Genomic DNA, 6,000 nt, shown 5'->3' on the forward strand with positions numbered 1-6,000 from the left:
AAAAAACACGCACAGATTTTTATTTCTCTGTCGTAAAAAACTCGTTTTCTTAGATCTCCTACAATATGTTACGTATCTTCTCTGTAACGTGTACACACACACACACATGTAGATAAAATATTGACATAAAACTGTAGTATTTGATAAACTTAAATCATTATTTAAAAAAATATTTTTACGTATTTATTGGTTTTTTCAAAAATTGTTTTTTTTCCCATCTCGCGAATTGCTCCCGTACCGACTTTATTTGCTTTATCTTATTTCTATCGCGAGACTCTCATATTTCAAGAAAAGTATATATCCTCTTCCTCTCTCGACGCGACTCGCTCGGAGATGAGGGCCTACGGTTCTACGGATTTTCGCGAAAGTCGATTTGTTCGCTTCTTCCGAGTTTACGGGACAGTTTGCTTCGCTTACTGTATCTTTATTTTTTTTCTCCCCACGGATTCCACGGAAACGTTATCGTTGTTCCGTACGCTTCACGTGGCGTCGTCCCCGGGCGACTTTAATATTGCAAAACGGAATTGCAGTGACGGCGGCGCGGCGCGCCGGAAGTCGACCGGCCCAAGAGAACTGTCCCCGATGCGCCATCGCGTCTTTATTCCTTGTGCATCTCCGGATGATGCACCGGTGCCGGGGATTTGCAAGCAGCAGCTGCTGCCGCGTCGCTGTTCTACGTTGCTGCTGCCACGCGGGGCAGCATATGAGACTCTTCGTCGTATCCGCTCGCTGAAAAATGCAAAGTGCAACAACAACGCGACGGCGACGCGCACGACACAACCTCCTCCTCTCGAAACGCAACGCGACATTCGTTCGGAAAGAAAAAACAATCCGTTGCGACAGAGAAATTATGCAATAGCGCGTGGGTGGTGGTAACAACGATGGCAGCTCGCGCTTCCGCGAAAATGTATAGATATTAAACCGTTGCTATATAGAAAAAGCAAACTCGTATTTTTCGAAAGCCATTTCGCGAAACGTGTCTCTGCGAGACGCGTGTCTCCGCTGGGACGAGAATAAACGTTGCTTCAATTTCACCGTGAGAGAAAATCTCGCGAATATTTCTCTTTTGGTTTTTTTTTGTTTCCTTTTTTCACAACCGGCAAATAATTATTACAATACATACATATGTACGTAATTTTTTAATTGTTAAAATTAAATTGTTTTTTACTTATACGCGGAAAAAAGATTATCTTGACGTGAAGAAATGTCACGTTTTGTCAGTTTTCTTGCAGCAGCAGAGAGAGAGAGAGAGAGAGAGAAAATGAACTCGCGCATTTTCCCTCGAGAAACACATTCCGCGCGTGTAATACGGATATACGTTTCTTCCTTTCTGAAAGCCGGCTTAATGTTACCGTTCGCGCAGCCGGCTCGCATTAGCGGGTCGTGGCTTATCGCAGTAAATGCCGTAAATCTGATCGCGTTTACATGGCGCATCTAGGCAGCGAGAGAATTAAACGTTGTTTCCCGCGCCCGTGGTTCTTCTCTCCCGAGGAAACGATACATAGGTGAAGGGTTTACTGTTTTTCTTTTTTTTTTATTTTTGTTATCTTACACCGGGAAGTAACTTACCGTCGTAATCTTCGTCTGTTATCGTGATAGAAGTTCTCGGAATTCGCGAGAGCGCGCGAATAAACGAAGCAAATCACTTTCAAACACATTACATGTATGTAATCATCAAGAGGCACGGTAATGCCTCGCGCCAAGGTCACGCACGCAACGAATTAGTTAATTAATGACAAGTTTTTAAAGACACGTGACTAAAAAATAGTCACGTGGTGGTGGTTTTCCAATCTTCTATCTCGCTATTTTCCGAGTTTGATTTTCATTTTTACACACTTGTTAACTTCGAGCGTCGGTGATGTTTCGAACGCGAGGTCAGAAAGTCGACGTGCGCGCGAAGTAAACAACAAGGTCTTGTTTATCATAACAAAAGCGAACGTACGTTTTAAAATCGTTTCTAATCTTCGTGAGGAAAATAAAACCGTCGGTCGGAAACGGGCGACGGGACCGCTGCGGAAAGGCGCGCGTCACCCAGACGTGGGTAATTAACTCAAGGTTAATTACGTCTCGGTAGAATTCCGGTAATTTCGAGCCAATAGGATCGATTCTTTCTTGAATTCGAAATTATTTTCTTTCCTTTTCAATTACCGACTGTTGTAGCATGAGACAAAAAAGATACGTGTGTCTCTCTTTTCTTTAGATTCCTAGAGCAGGGATAAATGCGCACTCTGCGAGTTGCGCAGTCACTCAAGAATCGGAAGAGAATTGTTCTCCGCCCATAATCGGTGAAGTCGAAATTGCGCGATGCTTGTCGAAATTGCGCGACGCTCGTCGAAATTGCCGACGAGAAGTTCGTCTGTATTTGTTTCGTGGTTTCGTTCTCTCTGTATTTGTTCCGCGCGACACGATCTACGTTTTGTTCGCATTAAATTTCTTCGGGAACTAAATCACCGGAAAATGAAAATTGGTAACGTGAGTAATTTTCACTGGCGTGCCGGTTCTAAAAAAAACTGTTTGACGATTATATACACGTTCGTGTCGTCAAATATATCAGATTTAATCGGTCGATTTGATTGACTTTGAAGATCAGATTTCACACACACACGCGAATAGAAGTTGGCGTCATTTTGCGCTTTTAATGGTCATTGGCTACATATATATAATTAAAATTTGTTTTAGGTCGAATACACAGCTGAGTGGCATTGATAGGACTCGGAAACAGACATGTACATCGAGGATCGGTCGGACGTTGCTCGCCAATGACGCAGGGTGAGTGAGATTCGCGCTAAATTTTTTTTTTTCACATATATATATATATATATATATATATATATGTGTGACAACGCGTGGGTGTGTGTAAAAATACTCGAATTTTTGTCATTGCCGGTATTTTTCTCGATATTCTGCTTTTTTCGATTCCGCGAGTTTTTTGCGAGGAAAAAATTGCGTGAGGGAGACAGAAAGAGGAATCGGAAGCGCGCACAAAGACAAAAGATACGGGAGAATTCGTTCGACGATGCTCAAATCGACGTTGATTACTTTACGCGATCTGTTTGCGCGTATCCATAAATGGCGACGAGCCGCGTGAGTAGTACCGGATATAGTTTCTCGCAGCAACGATTTCTCACACCATCAGGTGAAAGGTTCTGCAGAAGGTGGGGAAGGTTCTCTTTCGATCTCTCGCCTTTTTTTTTTTTTTTTTTTTTTTTTTTTTTATTATCGGCGGTACGGATTAACAAAGCGACGATACGATTCTCGTGACAAGCTGTCGAGTACGAAAAATATGAAAAATAATCCCATTAATTATCCATGCTTCTTTCGTTACAAAGTCTCTCTCGGATTCTTTGTGCCGTCGTTATACGAAGTATAACGGGTTGAACCCGCCTCGTTAGACGGGTATTCTCGGTGACTTGAGAAAGATCTCGTTGAAAAAGAGGCCACGATGGGGCATGCCGCGCACCCTTGGAATCTTCAAAGATCCTCGCGAGTCGAGAATTTCCGAGAGAGAGAGAAATGATCTCTACAGTTTTGAATAAAGTGTGAGATCTCTCTTCTCGTAATTTATCAAAGAAGGACAATTAATTATAAATTTTCTGCGTGTGACGTTTGTTGTTTTTTTTTCGTCTCGTAAATCGATACGTCATCACTCCACATTCTTTTTTTCCGCTCTTGCGAACCGCGTTAGATAACTAATTGGCCGAAATAAGTTGCGAGTTGTTATGTTTCGCGAAGGTTTGCGCCTCCCGTCTTGGCGGGTTTCCACGACGAAGGAAATCGACGGGGCGAGGTGATTTATCGATTGAATTTTAATTTCCGGGTCGACATAACTTTTATCTGCGACATAACGAACGCGCGCGCGGATATCAGGAAGGCGCGATTATTATCGCAGCATTTTTCACGGCGTTGTTACACGTCGATTAGTTATCCGGAAAATTTTGAAAAAAAAAAAAAAAAAAAAAGTAATTTTATATCGTTGCGCGGGAACGGGTTTCCAGTCGATGCGCTGTGCAAAGCGCGCAAGTACCGTGACGACTAAATATTTTATATCGTTAAACCGACGAGTACAATTGTCGCGTAAATTCGAAATTTTACCAGATACGAGAGCCCGGAATTGCGCACCATGGATTTCCACCCAACCCAACGGTGGAGGAGAGCGGCTAGTTTTTCGCGCGTTTTTCAGTATCGGCAGCTTCATAACCTCGACAAAGGCTATGTATGCCGCGATTTTTTCTATCGGCATTTTTCGTATGCCTTCCGCGCGTACACACAGACAAGCCTGTGTGATCTTTTTTTTCTTTTTTTTTTTTTTTTTTTTTATTCTATTTCCGATATCGCGTCCGAACAAAAGCGATATTTTTCTCTATTTCCCGCAGCGTCATAACGAAACACAAAGAGCGCATGGCAGTTCTGGAATTCGTTTTCAATTTGCGGACGTCAACGGCTAAATTGGACGTAAAACTTCGCAATTGATTCGTTCTTTGTCTATGACAAAGCTGATTTGATCGAAAACACAGTTCACTTGCGACGACGTAGCAGCAGCTCTTTCTCGCAAATTTTGTTTTAATTTAGACAAAAGACACGTGTTTTTTCGTCCCGCGCAACATCGATCAAAATGCGAATCTCATTACACATCAAGATCTCCGCAATCTCGATCAGGCAATTATTTACATTTGTCAAAATCCAAAAAAAATTTGAACGCACACGTAAAAATCTGCGAGATTTGATGGAAAAAAAACGTTAATAGAATCTAGGCGTACGTATATCGGTTATCAGCTCGTAAGCTTATCCTTATGCTTTCATGTTATCCGGGGAGAGCCTTTCAACGCGTCTCTGTGACCGCGACACAGACGGTAAAGGGATATTTAACCGTGGAGAGGACAAGCGTGTGCGCGCACGCTAAGCCTTCGCGGTTTTCAGTGAGATGCGCGCTCTTCGTCTTTGTCACGATATAGCTCGCACGTTTGCGGGCTCGCGCAAATCTCTCGCGGATCTGCCGCCGTCGTTAAATTATAGACTGGCGCGCGCGTATTTTCTTCGGCGCATATTGCATATAGATAACGAGGAAGAAAAACGACGACGACGACGACGACGACGAGAGGAACGACGACCAGCCACTGCAATTCAGCGCGCGACGCGACGTTACGCATACGTTACGGCGACTCGCACGAGAGATCTTCGCGCGAAACTGTGTGTTTTCCACCTTCCGCGTGTCCTTTCCCTCGCCTCTCGACGTCGTTTCAAACTGGCGAGGTTCACCAGACAATCACGCGAAAGAGGGCGAATACACGCTCGAGAAAAAGAGAAAGAGAGACTCTCCCCTCGGGAAACGCCTTTCCTCTCGGCTTCCCTTCAGGTCGAACCATCATCTCGAGAAAATTCTCCGCCTTCGCTCTTTCCATTCACCGCGCGCGATGGGTCGTTTTTACCAAGCGGCTTCTTGGTCTTTCTCGTGAGGTCATGGAACCAACTTGCACACACACACATACACGCACCCACACACCCACACCCACACACAGTCTGCAGCATTCGGGTTATCTGACGAAATCGGATTCGAATGAATATGAAGTTCGTCTGTGTTTTATGTGAAAATCACGGTATGTGTTTGATCTCTCGTTCGCGTATTTCTCGAATCGCGCACAAGAGGAATTCGTCTTTAATTGTATTTTATTATTTTAAAGTGGAACGAATGCTGTTTCTGTTTTTTTTTTTTTTTTTTTTTTAGGAGAAGTCAGTTAAGTCTTCTCGTTTCTTCATTGCACGCGACAACTGATAACTTTTGGTATCTTTACGACTCTCGTAACCCAAAATGTGTGTTGCGATTAGATAAAAGAACCTCCCAGTTTAAATAGCGAATAGAGAGATTAGTTTTATCTGATATTAATAAACTTGTACCATCTCTCTTCTCAGAGAGAGAGAGAGAGAGAGAGAAAGAGTGTGTCCGTGTGTCTGTCTCGGAACAAAGCCGCCAAAGGTAAAAAATTGCGAAAAAATAAAATTTGT

At 43.4% G+C, this 6,000-nt stretch overlaps 1 protein-coding gene across 2 annotated transcripts in view; it reads left to right on the forward strand.

Annotated features, from left to right (window-relative positions):
* The window catches only part of LOC109856882 (CD151 antigen-like), an 81,035-nt gene that overhangs the window by 21,929 nt on the left and 53,106 nt on the right, over positions 1-6,000 (forward strand). Inside the window, exon 2 of one of the 2 annotated variants that reach the window (XM_020432599.1) lies at positions 2,680-2,769. The exons of the other annotated variant lie outside the window; for it this stretch is intronic. The gene's annotated coding sequence lies outside the window, so the exon portion shown is untranslated. The remainder of the gene's footprint in view (positions 1-2,679; positions 2,770-6,000) is intronic. 2 annotated transcript variants of the gene reach the window in all.

Source organism: Pseudomyrmex gracilis, unplaced genomic scaffold, assembly GCF_002006095.1.
Source record: "Pseudomyrmex gracilis isolate BER0280 unplaced genomic scaffold, ASM200609v1 scaffold_137, whole genome shotgun sequence".
Classification (NCBI taxonomy): domain Eukaryota; kingdom Metazoa; phylum Arthropoda; class Insecta; order Hymenoptera; family Formicidae; genus Pseudomyrmex; species Pseudomyrmex gracilis.